Below are 23,232 nucleotides of genomic sequence, written 5' to 3'. Positions count from 1 at the left end.
GTCTAAATGCCTCTTTGCTCAAGCTTCTGTCCAATTTTTGGGCCATCTTATATCCGGCAGTGGCGTGGCTTTAGATCCCAGCAACACTCAAACTATCCTAGATTGGCCCATTCCAGCTTCAGCCACTCAGGTCCGTGCCTTCTTAGGTTTATCGGGTTACTATCACAGGTTCATAAGGCAATATTCCTCCAGTGCATCACCACTGACTGATCTGCTCACTAAGGATGGCTTTGTTTGGTCTACCATTGCTCATCATGCCTTTCTTCAACTAAAGAAGGCACTCACTGAGGCACCCATTTTAGCTCTCCCAAACTTTGTTGCACCCTTTGTGGTCGAGACCGACGCCTCAGGCTTTGGAGTAGGGGTAGTGTTACTCCAGAACAATCACCCCATTGCTTTCTATAGTCGAAAATTAACTCCTACTATGCATAACAAATCCACTTACTCTAGGGAAATGTTCGCAATAACAGCAGCGATGGCTAAATGGCGGCAGTACTTGTTAGGAGTGCCTTTCACCATTAAAACTGACCATAAAAGTTTACACAACCTCATGACTCAGGTTGTGCAAACCCCTGAACAACAGTCCTTCTTTTCAAAGTTACTGGGTTTTGACTATACAATCACATACAAGACTGGTAAGACCAACACAGTGGCCGATGCCTTATCCAGGCTTCCTACAGGGGTTGTCAACAATCCTCAACCCCATTTTGCAGCTTTGACAAGTCCAGTTAGTGATTACAGACAGATCATTATACAAGAACTACAAAAGGATCCTTATTATACTCAGATTCTCCAGGACCTTCAGACTTCTCCATCTCAATGGCCAGCATGGAAATCTAAGGATGGTTTGTTATTTTTTAGACAGCGTATTGTTCTGCCTTCTTCGTCCACCATAATCCCTCATCTTCTCCATGATCTGCACACCTCCGTACAGGGCGGTCACTCCGGTTTTAATGGCACCTTGCAACGCATAGCTACCACCTTCACCTGGAAAGGAATGCGTAAAACCATCAGGGAGTTTGTGAGCAATTGTGAAATTTGCCAAAAAATAAAACCACCCAATCATGCCCCCTTTGGACTGTTGAACCCTATCAAACCCCCAGAAGAGATATGGACGGATTTGAGCATGGATTTCATAGCGCACTTACCAGTCTCACACGGTTTTACAACCATATTCGTCGTTGTGGATAGATTTTCCAAGGGTGCCCACTTCATTCCCCTGCCACCAAGGTACACAGCCCCTAAGGTGGCACAAGTATTCTGGGATTCGATCGGTAAGCTTCATGGCATTCCTCGCTCCATCATTTCGGACCGCGACCCATTATTCCTGAGCAAGTTCTGGACCACTCTCTTCTCATTGCAAGGCACCACCTTACGGTTTAGTTCCGCCTACCATCCCCAATCAGATGGCCAGACCGAACGCATCAACCGCTGCGTTGAACAATTTTTGCGTGCCTTTACTTTCCAGCACCCTTCTTCATGGTCCCGCTACTTGGCGTGGGCCGAATACCACCACAACACTTCCTTCAATAGTTCCACCGACATGACACCTTATGCCATTACTTTTGGTCGCCCCCACCTAATCTCCTGGCTTATACTCTTGGATCCTCCTCCAACGAGGCAGTGGACGATACTTTGACGGCTCGTGCCTCAATCCTGGCCACGGTTAAAGAAAACTTACTGAAAGCACAACAACGTATGAAAAGCCAGGAAGACAAAAAATGTAAAGATAAGAGCTTTACCTTAGGAGAGCAAGTTTTGCTGCGTCTCTAGCCCTATCGTCATCTCTCACTGCATCGCCGCTCTTCTCAGAAGCTTGCTCTTCGTTTCTACGACCCGTTTGAGGTCTTGGAACGCGTGGGACCAGTCGCATATCGTTTAAAGCTTCCATCTTTCAACCGGATCCACCCGGTTTTTCATGTATCCCTCTTGAGACCTTTCCATTCTGATCGCACCTATCAGATTCATGCTTTTCCATCGGAGGAACCACTGGCTCATCAACCATCTGCCATTGTAGGGACCCGTGCGATCTGGCGAAAGGGCAACAGAGTCACTCAAGCGTTGGTTCAATGGAGCGGACTGCCACCGGAGGATTGTACATGGGAGGATGAACATCTCTCCTTACCTCTTACACCAGTTGCTCAGGAAGGACTAGACAGTCACGCGTTTGTTTCACTTCCAGACGCTCATGAAGGATCTGCCACTCATGCGGTACAAGAAACGTTACCCACTCCAGTCATTCAGTCGTGCTTGCCAACCAATGGAGTTGAACTACATCCACCAACCTCACTTCTCATTGGACCGACACTTCCACCTCATCTACTCAATGGACAGCCACACACTCTTATCCACGAGGACGTGGATACTTTTGAAGAAGGGGATGATGTTACAGACTAAATGGGTCCATCTGCAGCTACGGGCCTGACGCACAAGAGGATGACTAGAAGGCCCAATTACTTGAAGGACTATTATGTCCAGTAGGGCTAGGATATGGTTAAATAAAACTTGCATATGTTTATGTTGTTTTTATTTGTCTTAGAAGTACTGGGCTTATGGGCTTATAGGCCCAACGTATGGAAACCCTTATGAATAATGTGATGACGAAGTAATACAGAGAGAATTAACAAACTTCTACCTCTCTCTTTTCTCTCTCTCTCTCTCTCTCTCTCTCTCTCTCTCTCTCTCTCTCTCTCTCTCTCTCTCTCCTTCTCTACTCTTCTTATCCCTAACCCTACGAATACTGTTACATCACTGGTCAATAGGCGAGTTGGTTGGCGGTGTGGGCTGACTCGTATGAAGGCAGAATGATGACGGGCGGGGTGGCTTACTTTGCCACCTCTATTATATATGTAGGTGGAAGGATTTTTTTATTCTAATATAAGAATAAAAATTCTTATTTCTCATCTCAACTATTGATTTACGTCCATGGGACAGTTGTATTTTATTAAATTATATCCATATAATTAATTACTTATCGTTAATAAATTACGACTATCAGATGCACAAGATCAACGGTTGAGATGAAAAATAATAATTCTTATTCTTACATTGAAGTCAAAATATCCCTCCCTATATATATATATACATATATATATATATATATATGGGATATGATCAATTTACACCGGTGTAAGAGTAATAAATCTTACATCATATCTTAACCGTTGATTTTCGTGCATCTAACGGTTAAGACTTATTGGGAATTAAAATTTAATTAATGAGTGAGACATAATAAATCTTAACCGTTAGATGCAGAAAATCAATGGTTAAGATTTGGTGTAAGACTTATTATTCTTACACCGGCATAAGATGATCCTGCCCCTATATATATATATGAGAAAAAGATTTCTCAAATAGCTTGAGATATATTTATCTCCGTCTACCCAAAAACTACGTCGTTTTATTTATTTATTTTCTTATATTAATTGATTCACTTTTGAATGGTTATGATTTCCTTTTTCTCTCTTCCTTTATCACCATTGATCTATCTTTGTACGATTATGATTTAGTAGCCGGAGATAAGATAAAATTATCTTAAACAACTTGAGAAACGATAAGCCTTATATATATATATATATATGTATATGTATATATATATATATATATATATATATAAGGGTTTACATTTCTGCAGCTGTTGTACGTACAACAATCAAATATTTGCCATATATATACTTGAAAATATTAAATGTAGGGAATCATAATCATACAAAAGATGAAAGTATTACATGTTCGGAATCATAACCATACACATGTCGTTGTTGTACGTAAAGCGGCTGTAGAAATGATTTTACCATATATATATCAGAAAAATATTTCTACAGTTACTGCAGTTAAGTTATCTGCATTTACTCCCAAAACGACGTCGTTTTGGGATTGAAATATTAAAAAATTATATTTATAAAGACTATAATAACCATGAAATAAATTAAAATTACAAAAACATCATGGTTTTTTTCCCAAAATGACGTCGTATTGGTCTTACTGCAGATAACTTATCTGCAATAACTGTAGAAAAAGCTAACCCTATATATATATATATATATATATATGAGGTAGGATCCTTTGACACCGGTGTCAAATTCAAATTTGACACCTCATCTGAGAGCCCTTAGATCAAAAAAGATCAATGATGTCACATGCTTGCAAATCAGAGTCGTTGATCTTTTTTGATCTAACGGCTCTCAGATGAGGTGTCAAATTTAAAATTTGACACTGGTGTCAAATGATCCTACCTCTATATATATATATATATATATATAGCAGAATATTCTTACATCAAATCTTGATCATTGATTTGCTTACATCCAATAGCTCAAATATCCAATAAATCAGAATCGTTAGATAGAAATAAAATAAATGATCAAGATTGAGAGTGTAACTTATACCGATGTAAAATGTTCCTGACCATGTGTGTGTGCGCGCGCTTTTTTTTGGGAGGGTGGGATTGTTCTTATACCGGTATAAAATGATCCTGACCGTGTGCGTGCGTGTGCGTGTGTGTGTGTGTTTTTTTTTAGGAGGGGAGAGGGGATTGTTCTTATACTAATACAAGAATAGAAAGTCTTATACTCATTTTTTTCTATTGATCCATTTGTTTCCAATAGTTTATATAATTAAAAAATTAGAGTCATTAGATATAAATAAGATTTACATCCAAAATTAAGAATGTAAGTTTTATTGTTATAAAATGAATTGAACATGTATCAAAGAGAATAAAGGGAGAAAATTGTGGATATAGCTAGGCTAGCCGGTGGTTGTGAATGGAAGATGAGAATTGCACACACATGCTGGGAGTGATGATGCATCATGCATGGTTGAAGGAGAAAGAAAGAAAAATCAAATGCACTTCTTCCCTAAAAAGGTTTAATTAATAATCTCCAGGCCTATCTCAAAGCATATTTTAATTATAAAGTTGTTGTCAAAAGGCTTATGCAGCAAAAAGGAGCTGCTTGCGTATAGATTATCTTACTACACACCGATTCCTTCATCCCTTTCACCCTTCTTCATCACTCATGGTCACCAAATGTGAATGTAAATACAAACGGATCGAAAAGAAAGAATCGTGTGAATGATATTTTGGGAGTTAAAGTTAGAGGAATATTTTGGTACTGTGACTCATGAATCTTACTTCTAGCTTTTTCACTGTGCGGTCCTCCTTTCAGTTCTATTTTTTTTTTTTTTTGGTAATACTTTCAGTTCTATATTTAATGTAGTTTGAAGCTTTAGATAATTTGAGAATATTTTTATGTTAGTAGAAACTAGCTTTATGGTTTTGTATTCAGTGTAACTTTTAAAATTATAAAAAAAAAGATTAATATAATTAATTTTAATAAAAATATGTGAAGTGAGACATTTTATTGCACTGAAAACTGAAATCCACATCTTGCTGTGGAAAATATAATCATCAAGTATTGAAAATCACTTTTCTTTTATTGATCACAAGTTACTGAGTACATCTTTCATGGATGATAAAATGGTGGATAAATAACCTTTAATCATTAATTAACTTCGCATCACTTTTGTTTGGTAGTTTAAAAGTTAGAATACGGTTGGATAATTTTTAAAACAAGACTTGTTGATAAAGAAAGAGTCATGAATCGTTCAAATGACAAAAGTTTGTGTGAGCTTCTTTTGGATGTTTATTCAAGATTTGCTACGACACCTTGTTTACTTTCTTAAAAAGACTATGTTAGTGGTCCAACTAAAAGAAGCATAGAATATAGGCAGAAAGTACTATTTTTTTTTTTTTACTACATGGTATACTAATTAACATATTAATATATCGAATTATTATTGTCTATCAAATGAATAGTTTTTTTTTTGGTTTTTTAATGAGGTATTTTTTAATAAAAATTATATAGTTTTTTTTCCTCTTCTTAATTTTAAATACACATAATATATTAACGAGTGGTATTAATATAGATTTAGCCATTTAGGTTCATGATATATTTTTTGGTGAAATGATAAATTTTGTATGTTATATATTATATTCACTATAAAAAATTCAAATATGCAAGTATGGTATAAAATTCAATATTACATATGTTGATATGTATTTGGTGACTGGTGAGTCTATGCTAACATAGTCTAATTATCTGCCAAATTGATCAGGACATAATTTTAGTTTAACATTTTCAGATTTAACTATGCAAAACAACATTTATCAAACTAGCTGTATGGTATTATCAATTAATCTAGCCTGTGAATCACATTACATACTATGTCTATTTAATTCTTTCTTTTTTTGGGATAAAGTTTATTTAATTCTTTAAATATAGACAGATTTTCATTTTGTGATTTTTGAGTGTTTAAATTTGAGAGTAAGTGCTTTTTGCTATACAACTTCTATCTATATTACATTTTTTTTTTTTAATTTTGTGTGTGTGTGGTGTACTTGCGGTTCGAAGTCGAACTAAAGTAGGTGACGCCAAAGACAAGACCTAATGGTTAAAATAACAACACCTCATCTCCCTCAGTCCTTTATTTTACTCTCATTTTGTATCTTAACTTTCTCTTTCATCACTTTTTATATATTCAGCTATTTTTATATCCTTTATACCTACATATTATAAGTGTGTGCTTCACTTCTAGTCAGGGTGTTCATCAACCGATCTAAACCGATTCAAACCGCGGTGACCGAACCGAAAAACTGATAATTGAATAAATTGAAAAATCAAAAATCGAAGAAATACCGCAAATTTTAATTGGATTGAATCGGTTTTTAGATAGGTTGATGAAAACCGATCCAATCCAAACCGATTCAATATATTAATTCCTCTCTACCTACCTGGTCTTTCCCCAATCATAGCCCAAAAATTTCTAAACTCAAGACTCATTAACCCATCAACTAAATCCAAGAAAAAATCTAATCACATCTCATCAACAAAATTTTATCTTTGTAGAGCTTCATATCTCATTGCTAAAAAAAAAAACTATATTATAATTTACTAATGCTTTTGTATTTCAAAAAAAAAAATTACAAAGCCAATATATACAAAAGATGTATTTGCACAATAATCATGAAATAAATTTTCTGATTTTAAAAAAACCGAAAACCAATCCAATCCAAACCGAAAAAAATTGGATTGGATAGGATCGGATTTGAAAAAAATTCAAACCAAATGGATGATTATATGATCAAACCGAAGGAATTGGATTAGATGATTTTTGCTTCCAAAACCGATCCAATCCAGACCGCGAACACCTAGATTAGCAAAATTATATTCCCTTTAATGAATTTTGTCACAATTTTATCGCACTTTTTTTTTGTTGAAAATATATATTGCTTTCACAATTCGATCCGAGTGTGATAAAAGTCAAAAGTCATATTTCTTCAAGAATTAAACTTTTATTCCTGAAATTCAAACAATCACTTTAATTTAACCAATGCGAGCGGCACTCATTGGATATTTCATCACACTTTACCACTTCAAGAATGTGCCTGTAATTGAAAAAGAATAAAAAACCACCAAATTGAAGAAAAAGATTTGGTGTATAAAAAAACCAATGTGATGAATTTTATCTGCCAGTCATGTCAACATGTTGCATATTCTTTAAATCCTATCAAAAAACATGCTCCTACTTGATGGTTGGATTTCTAATGCACAATCAATTTGTGGGCCTTCAAGTTTTGTGCGGAGCTATATCTTGATTCGATATGACCACTAATATTTGACCAATCTCAATAATAAAATTCCAAACAACTTTGCAGTTAAAATATAGTTAGATGTGGAATATATCATCAAACCAAACATTCAACTTAGCTTTAAGAAACATACAAAACTTATATATGTTCAATAGTGGTCATGAAGATCACAGCCCAATAAAGCTTAGCCGTTGAACCATCTTTGCATTGAGCCCAACCAATGTGTGCAAGATTTCTCATATCCAGAATCTAAAATTTTTTGCTTTCTACTTTCAAATGGCTTAAATTGTACACAAGGAATTTGTCTCTCATGATCACAAAGGATAGCTTGTTGGTTCCGATAAGATAACGTACAAAGTACAAACGCATGGAAAATTTTGTTTGGTCTCTACTAACAATATGCAGGCATTTATACTAGAAGCAATGAGCAAGTTGAGTATTGGTTGTGAAAATATCTTACATATTAATATCTGTTGGTATCAAAACTTTGAGTGCAACTGCAATTGCTTTTCAGGTAGTACTGGGGATTGTAACATCTGCAGTGGTCATGTTCGAATTTCATACAAGAAGATTTGGAGGTTTTCTTGGAACAAAGACGACCCATGATGAATATATGCAAAAGCTTTGTGTTTGACCTATATAAAATATTCATTTATTTGGTCAAAATATTTGAGGAGAAAATCTAATGTCCATGATAAAGCACCTTTACCGAAAAAATAATAACAAAAGAGAGAGAATCTATTTTCAACTGATTTAACTTCTAGTTTTTAAATCGTTTACATGTAAATTTACAAATTTACGTTAAAAAATATATATAACTTTTTTTAATGGTAGGCTTGACAATATAGCATGGACGGTGTTTGTTCAAAGCCCGTCTCACAATTTAGGAATTAAAACCCAAACATTGCAAGAAAAATAACAGCACTAGTATTCTTTTCATCTTGCCCTGTACTAATAAATTTCAAATAAATTTTATACACTATAATTAATATAGCCTTACCCAACAGCTTAAGCTTTTTGGTTGAATTGGTTCTTTATCAGAGCCTCGTATACCGGGTTCGAACCTCACTGCCCCCCACTTTCTTTGTAGTGGAATTTCTTTTTTCGCACAGGTAGGTGGGCATGTGCATTGTCCACCCTTCAAGCCCAATGGGCTTTCGTGTGAGGAGGCGTGTTGAGATATATAAAACCATTAATGTAGCCTCACCCAATAGCTTAATCTCTTGGGTTGAATTTGGTTATTTACATGGTATCAGAGCCTCGGTGTACTGGGTTCGATCCTCACCGCCCCCACTTTCTTTCAAGTGGAATTTCTTTCTTCGCACAGATAGGTGGGCCTGTGCATTGTCCACCCTTCAAGCCCAATGGACTTTCGTGTGAGGGAGCGTGTTGAGATATATAAAACCATTAATATAGCCTCACCCAAGTTGGGTGAGGCTATATTAATGGTTTTATATATCTCAACACGTCCCCTCACACGAAAGTCCCCAAAAGCTTAAGTTATTGGGTGAGGTTACATTAATGATTTTATATATCTCAACACGCCCCCTCACGCGAGAGCCCACTGAGCTTGAAGAGTGGACAATGCACAGGCTCACCTACCTGTGCGAACAAAGAAATTCCACTTGAAAGAAAGTGGGGGGCAGCGAGGATCGAACCCGGGACACAAGGCTCTGATACCGTGTAAAGAACCAATTCAACCCAAAAGCTTAAGCTGTTGGATAAGACTATATTAATGGTTTTATATATCTCGACACAGTAATTAATCACCATTGTAAAACTAATCCATTATTTCATATAAACTTGTTATGGGCTTGAATGAAAGACTCATATTCTAGAAGGTTCAGGAAAAGATAATAAAAAAATGAAGTTAAAGTAAATAAAGGAAAAAATCATTGATTGCTACTAATCCTAGTACGACAGCTATGAATCAGGACTTGGGCCTAAGAAAAGCCACCAATTGTCCAAAATTTCACTACCTACAGGTAAACTCTATGTAGCACCGATACTGACACGAGACACGATACGACACGACACTCCGACACGTTAATTTTAAAAAATGTTAGATTTCGACACGTTAGGACACGTTTTGATATTGAATAATATTTTTAATACATATATTATATTTAATATTTAATAATTTAACAAAAAAATGAAGTTAAACCTATAATACCCATTAATTTTGCAAAGAAACATAAGATATCACAAATATTTATATCAAATTCAATAAAATAGTAATAATATTTCAACAAATCTAATAGCTAGAACTAAAAACGTAACGCAACGCAACTTTTGAACCTTTTTTTGAGTTTCTACAACGCGCGTTGAAGTGTCGGAGTGTCAGAGAGTGTCAGACACGACACGTTAGGGTTTTTGAAGTGTCCGTGCTTCATAGGGTAAACTCTATAAAAAGAAATAACACCTACAAGTAGGATTCATTCTCTTTCTATTATTGTTATATTGTCACTGACACATACATCATCCCTTTTGGCTACGTCGTTACCCTGTGCAGAGTGATCTGCAACTTCAAGGATATCTCTTCCATAAATACTTGATAAAGCACTTAGATCTAAGATCAACATATTAGTCTCTAATTAGACATTTCTATTTCGAGAAAAGAACAAAACCAAAAAAGATTCAAAATAAGTGTTAAACTAGGATAAATAAATTAATATATATAAAAGTTGGTGTTGAGATATATAGTCCCACATTGGTTATATGAGCAACTAATGTGGAGTTTATAAAGCCTTGGGCACTCCCACCCTGTGAGCTAGCTTTTGGGGTGGTGTATCCCAAGGTTCTTTAAGTGCTATATATCTCAACAGTTGGATGGGTTGGGCAAGGTGAATTAAGTATTGAGGTGGTAAAGCGAATAATCCGATTAGCTTGCCATGCTCCATCTCCAACCTATCCCAAAATAAACCAATTCGCTCCATTTCGCTTTTGGAAATGGATTAAAATTTCAACTTATATAATTTTATAGTGGGTTGGTGGGTCAACCCGCCTATATATTGGATTTGACAAAAAAATATATTTTTCTTTACTTTATTATTTTCTCTCTTCACGGCTATTTCTTGGCGCCATTTTCAGTTTCAATGAAATGGAATAGAAACCTTAAGGGCTCGTTTGGTGGACATGATAGGATAAGGGTAGGATATGATATGGGGCTGTAGGATATGATATGAGGTTTCCTATATCATGTCTTATGTTTGATGAGCACCTGATTGGCTATATGATAAGATTAAGTAGAAAGAGAAAAGAGATAGAAAAAACAAAATATAATGCAATAAATACAAATATATTAGATAGCGTGGGGATACATTGGGTAGCGTGAAGATATATTGAGTATCCAATATTGATATCATATCTTATTGAATCCTAACCCAACTCCCCCTCTAGGATAAGAAATAATGTATTGGATAGGATAAAATGAGATAATAGGATAAACTAATCATATCATATTGACCCACCAAACAAGAGATAAAAATAGAATATGATAAATTATCTTATTCTATATTCTTTATCAGGTGCTCTAAACAGGCCTAAAGTTTTTAGGCACTATATATACATAGAAGAACAAGTTAGAGCATAAAAGGTGGGATATAGAATGCTTCTGGTTTCGAGCATGAACCATATCAACAATTTATTTGCATAATTAGTATTAACTCAAAGCTTAAATTTTAAAAATCGTGAGAAAATCAAATTTAATATTAATTAACATAGTTCAAGTGTCAAATAATGAGAGAAAACTTGTGTTGCCATGAGAAGCAAATGTATCAAATGAAGATCGAGTAAAATGGTCAATGACTAAGGTTTTATTAAAAAGAAACCTTACAGGTCAATTTGCCTAGTGGCGGATTCAACCCGTAGTTGTGCAATCCCAACCAACTCATCACATGTCATAGGTTAGAACCGATATTGATATGGGATATGACACGATACTTTGACATGATATAATAATTTGATATATTAATTTTAAAAAATATTAGATTTTGATACGTTAAAACACGTTTTGATATTAAATAATATTTTTTAATTTATGTAGTGTAATTATATTTAATATTCAATAATTTTGTAAAAAAAAAGTAAAACTAAACTTATAATACCCATCAATTTTATAAAAAAACATAAGATGTAAATATTTACTATTATATTTTTAAATTGAAAATCTCTTATATGTTTCAGTGAAATTTATTCTATATTTACTTTTGATTTTTATTATATCAGTTTGATAAAATATCGATCAATTTTTTTTCATGATATGTTTTTTTATATTCTTATGACAACTATAATTAAAAAAAAAGTTATTACTTTTAAATTTTTTGTAGCAAATGGTAAACTTCATAATGCATTCTTACTAAGTTAATTAGGTAAGTAGTCTTTTAAATGGGCTTGCCTAACTCTTTTTGTTAGGTGAACCAAGCTTAACCTCTGAAAAAAGATGAGTCTAACAAAAATGGGCTAGCCTATCCTTTGTTTTTGTTAGGTGAACCTAAATCAACCGGTCAAAAAAGAGTCTAAACAATTATTCCGTGTATCCCACAAAGGAATAATATTCATTAATTCATTTGTCATCCACAAAAAAGGTACTTAAAACTTTCAATCCATCAATGACCCTTTTTAATAAATAGACATCCAACCTTTCTATTAGAAATTTTTAATTGATGGATAATTTTAAAAAGGAAGGGTTATACTTACTATTTTTTTTTCTTAACACTTCTTATAACCAATCTTATTATCGTTGAAATAAAATTAAATCAACAATTACTTAATAGCATCAAGTGAGAGCAATTGATTTGGTTTTGATCTGACGCCAATAAATTTAGTTGTAAGAGTTGGTAAGAAAAAAAAGTGAAAAGTATAACCTAATTCATCATGAAATTAGATTGTATTTTAAAAATTTATATTTGATGCATCCATTTCAAGTCATATTATAATTCAAAATTATAATATTTTTTAATTATTTTTCTCTTTAGAATTTTCTCTCTAAAATTCACACACTATAAAATTCACTAAATTATCTGATTCAGGTTCAATTTAGTACTTCATCACCATAACGGTGATCTTTCCCTAAACTTTCCATTACATATATAAACAAAAGTATCCATAAGACGAAACGGAAAAGCCAGCTTGTACGTAAATTCAGCTTTCTCAAGGCATAAAGATATTAACCATACACAAAATCCAGAAGAATCACATTCAATAAAACACCCTGCTATTGCTTGCTGTTAATGTGAAAAGGTTTGACATCTTCAAACTAAACTAAAAGATATCAAAATGGGACACGCGGAACTGAGGAACTTTTCCATTAGATTATCTCTCGGAGAATAATTGCTCAACCAAGCAAATGTACTACCATTCCCATGTGTCACATTATTTACATTTATTAATACATATTTAAAATAAAATGTGACTGATAATATTAAAAAAAAATGGCAAGCGAGTTTAATAAATGACAATAAGAACAAAACCATCAGTTTAGACCTTTTGTTCTTCACAGCTGTTTTTACAAGCTTCGTGATACATGAATGAATGAAAATGTCTCAAAATTTATAAAGGGCTTTGTTGTTGGACTGGTTTGGGCCCAATGGGCTATACAAATTTTGGATTGAAGTCAAGCTTGGCACAAGAGAGTTAGTTATATGGATAAAACAGAAATCAATTGGAAAAAAACAACTTCATATTCAAGAGATATTGGTCTAGTACTACTGAATTTGACCGTAGTGGGTTTGATTTTCGAGAGTCGCAATTCCTAGGAGGGTGAGGAGGCAGCCAACCTAAAATCGAATTAGTAAGGTTCTTAGGACTTTGAACACCGATTGGTATCTAAAAAAACAACTTCATGAAGCCAAAGCTAGTGATAAAAATAATCTGAAATCAGATCATGGCCAGACATTAAAGGATGTTGTTGATGCAAAACATGCATCCAAGAAAGTCAAAGAGGTGCAGACTCCATCTGCAGAATCAAAGAGGCAATAAAGTTGTTTGAGATGGACCAGGAACACTTTCTGATATCTGAAAAGATCAAAGAAGGTTTCCCAAAAAAAAAAGAAAAGAGATCAAAGAAAAAGTGGTATGTAATATATACTAATAGACTTGATGATATTTTTCTTTGTTTTGAACTTTAGGTATCACTATAAAACAAGCACAAAAAACTTGGATTAATGGTATTAATGATTTAGTGGTCAATCTTTTCTCAAATCTACACCATGGTTTAGTAGTTATTGAGTTGTTGAGAAGGATTTTACTGATAGTAATGTCAAGAACCTCATTCTATGGAAAATATATGTCTACAATTTAATTGGGAACATGTGTTTTCAAGGTTGGAAGATCTGAAGTATTGCAGTTACAAACATGCTCAAAAACTTGTATTTGGAGCTAGACAAATTGTTTCTTTTTTGGAAAATAAAGGTGGACAAATTTTCTTTTCAAAACAATTCTTGTAAGGGGGAAAGTTAAATAAAACAGAAGATGTTGATAACCTTCTAACAACAGAAGCCAAAATATATACACTCTTGATCAAATCCTTCCAAACAGCTTTATTTAATTTTGACTCTTTTTTATTTCTTCATTATTTCATCAATTACCCAACTAATCTGGTTTGACCGAGATTGAGGGTGGAAACAGACACCTGATTCAACTTCCCTAGATGCTTATCAATTATCACCATAAGAATCATAACCAGAATAATTGTGATATTTAGCTACGAAAGCCATTATAGTAATATTTAATTTACTTCTACAAGGCTCAATGTGATGAGTTAAAGGAGGGCACTTGAAACCAAAATAAAATATGCTAAGAAAGACTTGGAGGACGTAAATGAAGAAATATGGTCTTTTCAGGCACACTTGAAAGAGAAGCATTACAGAAAGGAGGTATATCTTTGCACTCTTCTTGTGACTAATGACACCATTGGGTCATCCAATATGGACACTCAGGAACATTAGTCTACACGTAGATATACAATCTATTGGGAAAAGTCTTGATGAAGGTGAGAAGAGAAATAAGCAATTATCAAAGGCACTGAAGTACAAGCAGGATGAAACAGCGAGGTGAATCTAAAGTTAAGGAAAAAGTGTTGAGTAGATTCCCTTGTGAACCAAAGAGAAACTAGTTTATATAAAGAATCTTTCTACTCTTCAGATTACTACCTGATGAACCTCAGTTAATTAGAATGGGCCTGAGTTAGTTAGTTTGTTATGGAAACTATTCTAGAATATTCCTAAATAATAGGATATAAGGAGGGGAGTGTAGAAATGTGAGGTATGCATGTATTCAAAATATTTGAAGTGGGGTTTTGGGAAAGGATCTCTTGGGATCACTTTGGCCTAGGAATATTGGCTTTAGAGTGAGTGAGGTCTTTCGGTGTTTATTTTCTGCATTTTATCTTGAGATTACAAACACTAATTCAAATATTCTGAATACATGCATACCTCACATTCTCACATTCCCCTCCTTATATCCTATTATTTAAGAATATTCTAGAATAGTTTCCCTAACAAACTAACTAACTCAGGCTCACTACCTGAAGGAATGAAGTAGTTATATTCAATTCAGCTGATCTTGCTTGTATTTCTGATTTTGGTTTTGCTGTTCCTTAGTTTTTGTTGTTTTCTGGGGTAGGACCTCACAAATTTTATTTTTTGTAATTTTTTTAAAAAGAAGAAAAATAAAGAAAAAAGAAACATATAAAACATATTTCCAGATACATGTTAGTTGCAACAAATGCCAACAGCTGAGAAATTTTTCTTAAAATTTTCAGAAGATAACAAAAAAAAAAGGTTGAACTATAGGACTAAATAGAAGTAACCCACACGCTACCCGGACTTAGCGTTGTCAAAAAGGTTGGGTGGTTAGAATGGAAGTCAACAAGTCATCATTGTGATGACTTTTTCATATACTAAAAGCAAGATGAAAAAGTAGAGCATCATCCACATAGGTAATATTGCAGTTGTATACATGGTTCAAAAGCAATGAACACCTTAAGGATCCATATTAGACTCTCATGACTAACAATCAGGATCACAAGAAGAAAAGAATTTCTAGTGTAGCTAAAAATACAAGATATAAATAACAGAAACTATACATAGCTAACATAATTATGGTTCAAGCCAAACCTATATCTCTGAACTTTTTACGTTCTTCTTACAACTAGCCACATCACAAAACTCTCTCAAGTTTGAAGGAGAGAAGCAGAAGGCCTAGGATAAGCAGAAGCCTTTCTGGGAGCATCTGCACTACCTTTGTCAGCTATAGGGCGGCCATTGGGATGGCCGAGTACAGAACTGCGTTCACGATGCTCTTTCTGAACACCATTTTTTCTTGCATGTCCTTTGATTCCTGAAGCAGCTCCAATGCTCTTACCACATCATCCATATTTGGCCTGCTTTTAGGTTCTGCAGCAAGACATTGCAAAGCAAGTGTGGCTGCTGCTTGAGCTCGAGTATGGGAATATTGTCCTTCAAGACGCGGATCCATTACTCGAAAAACTTGGCGTTTGTTAGATAGGTAATAAGGTTTGGCCCATTCAACTAGGTTATGTTCTCCAGGTGCTTGGTTCTTGTCTATAGCTCATCTTCCTGATATTATTTCCAGAAGAACTACTCCGAAACTATATACATCACTCTTTGCAGTGAGATGACCTAGCGAAACAAAATTTGTTTAGCTATGAAAATATAACAGGCATCACTTCCTTGTTTGCATATTAATATGTAAAACTAAAAGCTGCTGAAACCCAGTAAATTCACAAATCATGAGAGACGGCAATAATCTCTATCAATGATAATTGAAACATAATATTTTATGATATAGAGATTGCCGGATTGAGCAAATGTATCCAAAGAAAAGTGATAATGTGGCGAAGCTTGGTATTGTACATGAAAGGATGATTAAAACCCTAATGATGGAATAATGTGTAAACACCACTTCAGAAAATTTGAGTACTAGACAAAGGAAATGACCATAAAAAATTATGTGATAATATAGTTTATCAACCAAAACAGCATACTTAATGAGAGGGAAAACCTGTGCAAGAAACCCCAAAAAACTAATTAGGAATACAATTTGACATACACCAGAGATAATACCTGTTGCAAGATACTCCGGTGCCGTATATCCACCATGTGATGAAGCATTTTAGTAATCAGCTAATAAATCCATCATATTCAACCATAACAGGACATGCTCAAGTTCCAATTATGTACATACATTATCAAGTAGGATATTAGAAGTTTTAAAGTCACGGTATATGACTTTAGGTTCTGTACTATGGAGAAAAGCAAGACCCCTTGCAGCCTCAAGGGCTATTTTCAATCGTAAACTCCAAGAGAATGGATGATAATAAGAACCTCCTGTATTAATGATGATTTCAGGCAGCATTAGTATTAGAACTTACAATTAAACTTTAAATTATTACCAAAAATAATAATAATAAAAAACTCTTTTAATAAGAAGAAAAAGGAACAAAGAATTATTCGTCTAAAATAGAAGGTAGTAACTTCTGAACAAATGATTCTCCATGCTTCCCTTAGGCATAAATTCATAAACCAGAAGCCGATGCTCATCCTCGAAGCAATATCCTATTAACTTGACAAGATTAGGATGCTGCAGTTGCCCAAGATAGTTGATTTCAGCCTGTGAGTCAAACAATACAAAATAAGAAGAACATCAATCAGTTTTAGAAAATGATTGAACTTCAGTATCATAGTCAAGTCCTTCCAAAGTGAGCTATTGAAGTTACATGAATTGGCCAACAATGCCAATAAGATCAAATGAGAACAAACATACAGTTCCACAGAGAATCCCCCAAACGGGATCATACAGGGAAAATGAAAGAGTATCCGAAAAAAGCTAGTAGTAGCCTAGAATTTTGTTAATATACAATGAAATAAAGTTTGAAGCCAGAATAATATGCATCAGAGAGGAAACTGAAGTAGTATCTAGAGAAGAATAGATACTAACCAACCATTCTTTATGACCCTGGAAGCCCTCTTGGTTAAGCCTCTTTACAGCAACAATCATGTCGATTCCTGGTTTGGTAGCGGCAAGTGAATGCTCATCAATCCAGCCCTTAAAAACAAAACCAAATCCACCCTCCCCTAAGACACTATCTGGGCGGAAATTTTTTGTGGCTGCTCTTACTTCACTGTAGCTGAAGCTTTTCAAATTGGAAGATTGCAAGATCTCACCCTCACTTCTAGAAGTGACAGATATGGAGGCTGATGAGTTCCTGCTATTTGAGCTGATGTCATGGCCACTCCTGCTTATACTTATAAAAGTGAACCCTACATCAATGCCAAGAAAATCAACTTAAGAAGGACTCACTTACCATCATTGGCCTTATAATAAACAAAGTCATCACTCATAATACCAAATTTACATGGACTTCCACAAAACCCCAGAATTATCCTTATGTTGTCTTAACAAGAATTTCCCTCGGACTCATATTACAGTTTGGAGGAATCATCTTACAGAAAACATTACCTCTGATCAGTTTGGAATGGGGTTAAAAACGAAGGTGAAAAATTCAATGATTTGTTTTATTACTAAAATTGTATTGAAAACTCATCCAAAGACTTTTCACCCCCATTTATACTCCCATACCAAACTGACCCTGAGTGGGAATTTCAAGGGGATAGAAAAACTACAATTCACATTAAGGACCAAATCTAGAGTCTAACAATCCAATGGGTCTCCCAATTCAAACTCCTTTTTTATGAAGCACGGATCAACATATCAGAAAAACCATAACAACCTTAAATTGCAAGGATCTCAAGCATGTTCCATAGACTAGGATACATGGACATGACTGCACAACTATCCATAAAGATAACAACTTTAACTCTGTGACAATCAAACCCATATTCATTTCCAACCCCCAACAGAACCAAAAATCTGGAGAATAATTAGCTCATTCACATATTGACAGAAAACAAAGAAACAAAAAATGAAGATGCAAGTCAAAAAGAAAAAGGTGACCTGTAATGGAAGGGCTCACAGCCTTAATCCGATTGCTAAAGCAACCACCCATCAACAAAATCACCCATATAAACGAAGATTTCAAAGGTTAAGGCTTTCAAATGCAAGCAAAAAAAAAAAAAAAAGTGTCAAACTTCAAAGGGTGAAAAGGCAAGTTTTCAAAAATGGGGTGGATAAACAGAGCAATAACCCCAGAATGAAATGCAAACAAAACAGAAGAAAAAGAACCCACTTGGCTTAAGGCAGATCCTAGTGATTGCGCACTGAGTAGCTGAGATTTCAGAAACCTTTTTTTCAAGCCTTGATGATTTGGATTTTGATGAGAAGGATCGTGGAAGCAAGAGCGAAGGGTCAAAAGAGGAAATTCGGTCACTTTGTTAATGGAGTCTATATTTTTTGTAGCCTTTTTGGACCCTTTTGGCAAACCAGAGAAAGTAGAATAGAAGGTTGACTTCACTTTTTTTTTCCTGCTTCTAGCTTTTTGTCATTTTGGAAACCCAACAAACATTAATGCTGGGAATATAAATAGGGGAGAAATTTATTTACCAAAGTTATTATTTTTTATTATTAAATTTTAATTGTTGATTTTTATCGATATGATGGTTATAATTTATTATATAACATTTATTAATTAATCTTTAATAAATTATAAATAACAGATTGAAAAAAATTAACGGTTAAGATTTGATAATAAGAAATGGTAAATTTAATTGATGGTAAATATATCATGTCCTGATTAATTATAAGATTAATGTATGAGATAATTTTATCTCTTACATATATATATATAAAAGTAAAATTATTTCTGTAGCCGCTTTACGTACAGCAACGACAAGTGTATGGTTATGATTCTCCACATTTAACCCTTTCATCTTTTGTATAGTTATGATTCTCCGCATTTAATGCTTTAAAGTATTTATATGGCAAGTATTTGATTGCTGCACGTACAGCAGCGGCAAAAATGTAAATCTCACATATATATATATATATATATATATGTATAACTGTGTGACACCCATATAAGGCCATATAAAGAGAAAAAAGGAAAAAAAATACGGATCACATACACTTTATACGTGTTTAAATTATCTCCTATAACATGAGAAATATTAATCTCTATAATTATATATGTCATATAAGAGTTTTTTTTATATCTCTTAAAAAATGTTAAATAAAAAGTAAATATATTTCATATTTGATAAAGATAAAAAAATCATTTGTTTACCAAAAAAAAAATCAATTACAATTTTTTAGAAATTAATATAATTATTAATAAAATTGAGTCACAAATAATTAAAATTATTTAATGGGTAATATACTAATATACTAAATTACTAATAAAAATAATAATTTTAAAATAATGACTATTTCATTGCTTTATTTCAAAAAGAAAAGATTACTAAATTACAAGTATAACACCTCATATTTCTAAAACATATAATTATATATATATATATATATATATATATATATATATATATATATATATATATATAAAATGTTGATTAAAGGGTAGGATTAGTAAAAATCCTGAATTTAGAACTAAAATATATAAGAAGGGTAAAATGGTAATTTGTCAAACACGTAACCCTAAGAAAAGAAAATTGAGTAGAAGGTCTCAAATGAAAAACTAACTCTGAAAATGGATTCAGAACGAAAAATTGAGTGGTTAAACAAGTTTTAAAAAAAATTATGAATAGTATTTTTACCTTATAAAAATATCGCGGTACAATTGCACCATAAAGCGTGTGGAATGAATTTTGAGCTCTAGATTTGGAAATAAGTTATAAATGGTACATAGGACTAGGAAATATAATTTCTGGATAAAACTGATTGAAATTAGGGTTTTTGATGAAGCGTACCCATAGCGCACATAACAGCTTAAAACTGTGATTTCTCCGAACGATCAGAAAACTCTGCAGTCATCTGATCAAGGACAATTAAAGGACAATGATTAATGTTAAAAATTGGAGTTTCTAAATAGGCTAGGAATTAATGGATGTTTAGTGGATTAAGCGGGAGATTTGAATTAGTTTGAATCATGTGAGGTGGCGGTGGGACTCACCCCACTTAAGTGACTTGTGCCACATGGCCAAATCACTATTGCCTCCATGGGTGTTTGAGCAAGTTTTGCTTCAAATTTTCATTCCCTCCAAACACACTCAAATCTCCACCAAAATCAACGAAGTTCTACATCAATCTTCAAGTAAACAACCTCCTAAACACAACCATGGTATTTTTAAGACTTGAAACTCATTGATTTGAGAGAAAAACCCCCACCCAAGTCCGCGACCAAGTGAGGAGATTTGATGTTCTTGGAGTTGATTGATCCTCCAATGCTTGGGTATTGTGTGGATGAGTCTTAGGCCTTGCTTGTGAGTAAGTTTTCACACTTTTAATTTTTTGATTAATTGGATTTAAAATTGAAGACCTATGGCTTGCATGCTTGGATTGATATGGTTAGAGAGCTCAAATTAAAACTGTGTATTAGATAAAAGTGTCTTAGAATGATGTTTTATAGTGATTGAAATCATAAAATCTATTGGTGAAAATATTGATAACTTAGGAAAATTTTGAATTGGAATTTCAATACTTTGTGAAATGGCATGATTGTAGGATTGTGTAATTGAGTTGTGGAGTATTTGTATGAATTAATAATAGGATTGTATGATGTATGAAAGTGTTGAATTGAATTGAAAACCCTTGAGTATGAATCCATGTAGATTTCGGCCATGTGAGGAGATATAAGGTTGGATGATGTAAAATTCATGCAATTGATATTTTGAGGTTTGGAGTTAAGTTTAAATAGGATGTGTGTTGGTGTGATGTAGTTAAATTGGAAGAAAAATAATTGGATGTGTGTGTGTGTGTGTGCATTTCGGCCTAAATGAGATAAATTGAGGAAAATTGTGTTGTAATGGGATTGAATGAAATTAAAAGGGTTTGAATGGCCGTTAGGTTGAGCTTGTGAAGCCATAGGAACCTTGAAATAAAATTAAGAACATAGTTTGATAAATTTGGCCGAACCTATGCATGTGTGGGGGGGACTTTGGTGCTTTGTATTTTGATTGGTTACACCATTGTGTTGATGATGCTTGTGTGATCATTGTAGGTTGTCTCCCATGGACGTGAACTTGAAATGGTGAGCTTGGTGGGTTACCTTTGGTCCTTGGCCAAAAGGATTGTGGTGAGTATTTATGTAAAAATTCATGAATGCTTGAGTAACTGATAACTCATATTTTATTGCACTTATTTGTTACTCTTGATTAGTATTTTTAGGATTTATTTGAATAAAATAATGATTTTTTGAGTTAATTTAGATTTTTAGTTTTTGATTGAGTTTAATTTATTTTTGTCAAAAAATTTCAGCTTTACGTTACTTCTGTATTTTGGCCATATCTCGGTCCACAGTTGTCGGATTGACTCCGTTCTTGTTGGGTTTTTCAGATAACACCGAGGGCTACAATTCTTCTGGCTCGAAGCCCAATTAGGACTGAAAGCTGGTCGATTTCTGATGCCAAGTTGGACGCGTTTTGCTGAAGTTTTATTTGATTATTGGACTTGTAATTTAAATTAAAACCCAATTACTTAAGTGGCCCAAAGCCAACTTTTAGTTTTATTTTATTTTATTTAGTATTATAGTCAGATGGGCCGATCAGAACTGAGCCCTAACCTGATTTGGGTAGGGGTCTATGACGGCAGAGTAGGAAACTTTTATTCATTCTGAATTTTCGTATTTTGGGATCAAAGTACTTTCTCTGGAGAGTTCTTCATGTTCTTCATCTTTTTCTTCTTCTTCTTCTTTTTATTTTAATCATGTTTACCTTAGCCATGCGAGGCTAAGAACCTTTTAATCAACCTAAGGATAACGGATTCCATGGATTAGTCTTGAGGGTCTGCGCTTTATTTTAAATTAGTTTTGTTTCCTTTCCCAACTCAGATTGATATCGTGCGATCGTGGATATTCAATCTGAGGGTCGCGATTGCGATTATGGAAAGGGATTAATCATCAGATTTGATGGTTAGATTGATTGACCCTATGACCTTAAATTAAATGGGCTGATACTCTGCTATTGTATGAGTAGAAGCACCGTATTTGATCAAATGCTAAGCGATCGCTTAGAGAGGGTTGTCAATTGGAAATAAGGATTCTGATTCGATTGACGATCAATCACGATTCTGATATCTTTTTATCCGAGGAAAGACGTCCATGGAACCCTAATCTTAGGTTGGTTAATTTTTAATTACGAATTTTTATTCCAAATTTATATTCTGCCTTTTTAATTATTCAATCAAAATTCAAAACCCCCTTTTAATTTTCTGTCATCATAAGCAATTTTTACCAAAACATTTTCCTTGAGAGACGACTTAGGGTTTCCACTTTACTACAAATTTTCTGAACCCTAATAAAAAAATAATTTTTAATTTGCGCGAGTTCGACAGCTCATGTCAGTAACCGAGTTAATGTGATTATAATTGATATAGGAATGACCTATATGTAGAGCTACCTAGAGAAGGATCTTCCGTCAGGTAATTCTTTGGTACTGGGATTAGTCCCCGTGTGTGTTCTACCATGCCCTTGGAGGTAGTGGTTGGAGGTGTATGTT

At 34.0% G+C, this 23,232-nt stretch overlaps 1 pseudogene; it reads right to left on the bottom strand.

The window, feature by feature from the left end:
• Positions 1 to 15,743: 15,743 nt before the first annotated feature.
• LOC133292500 (probable serine/threonine-protein kinase PBL11) lies at positions 15,744 to 18,677 on the bottom strand (annotated as a pseudogene).
• Positions 18,678 to 23,232: the final 4,555 nt, after the last annotated feature.

The sequence above is a fragment of the Gastrolobium bilobum genome, unplaced genomic scaffold (assembly GCF_033153095.1).
Source record: "Gastrolobium bilobum isolate Gb01-03AN ecotype WA unplaced genomic scaffold, APGP_CSIRO_Gbil_v1 utg23672, whole genome shotgun sequence".
NCBI classification, from domain to species: Eukaryota; Viridiplantae; Streptophyta; class Magnoliopsida; order Fabales; family Fabaceae; genus Gastrolobium; species Gastrolobium bilobum.
The sequence above is the reverse complement of the archived record's forward strand: the minus strand, read 5'-3'. Positions and strand labels throughout refer to the sequence as shown.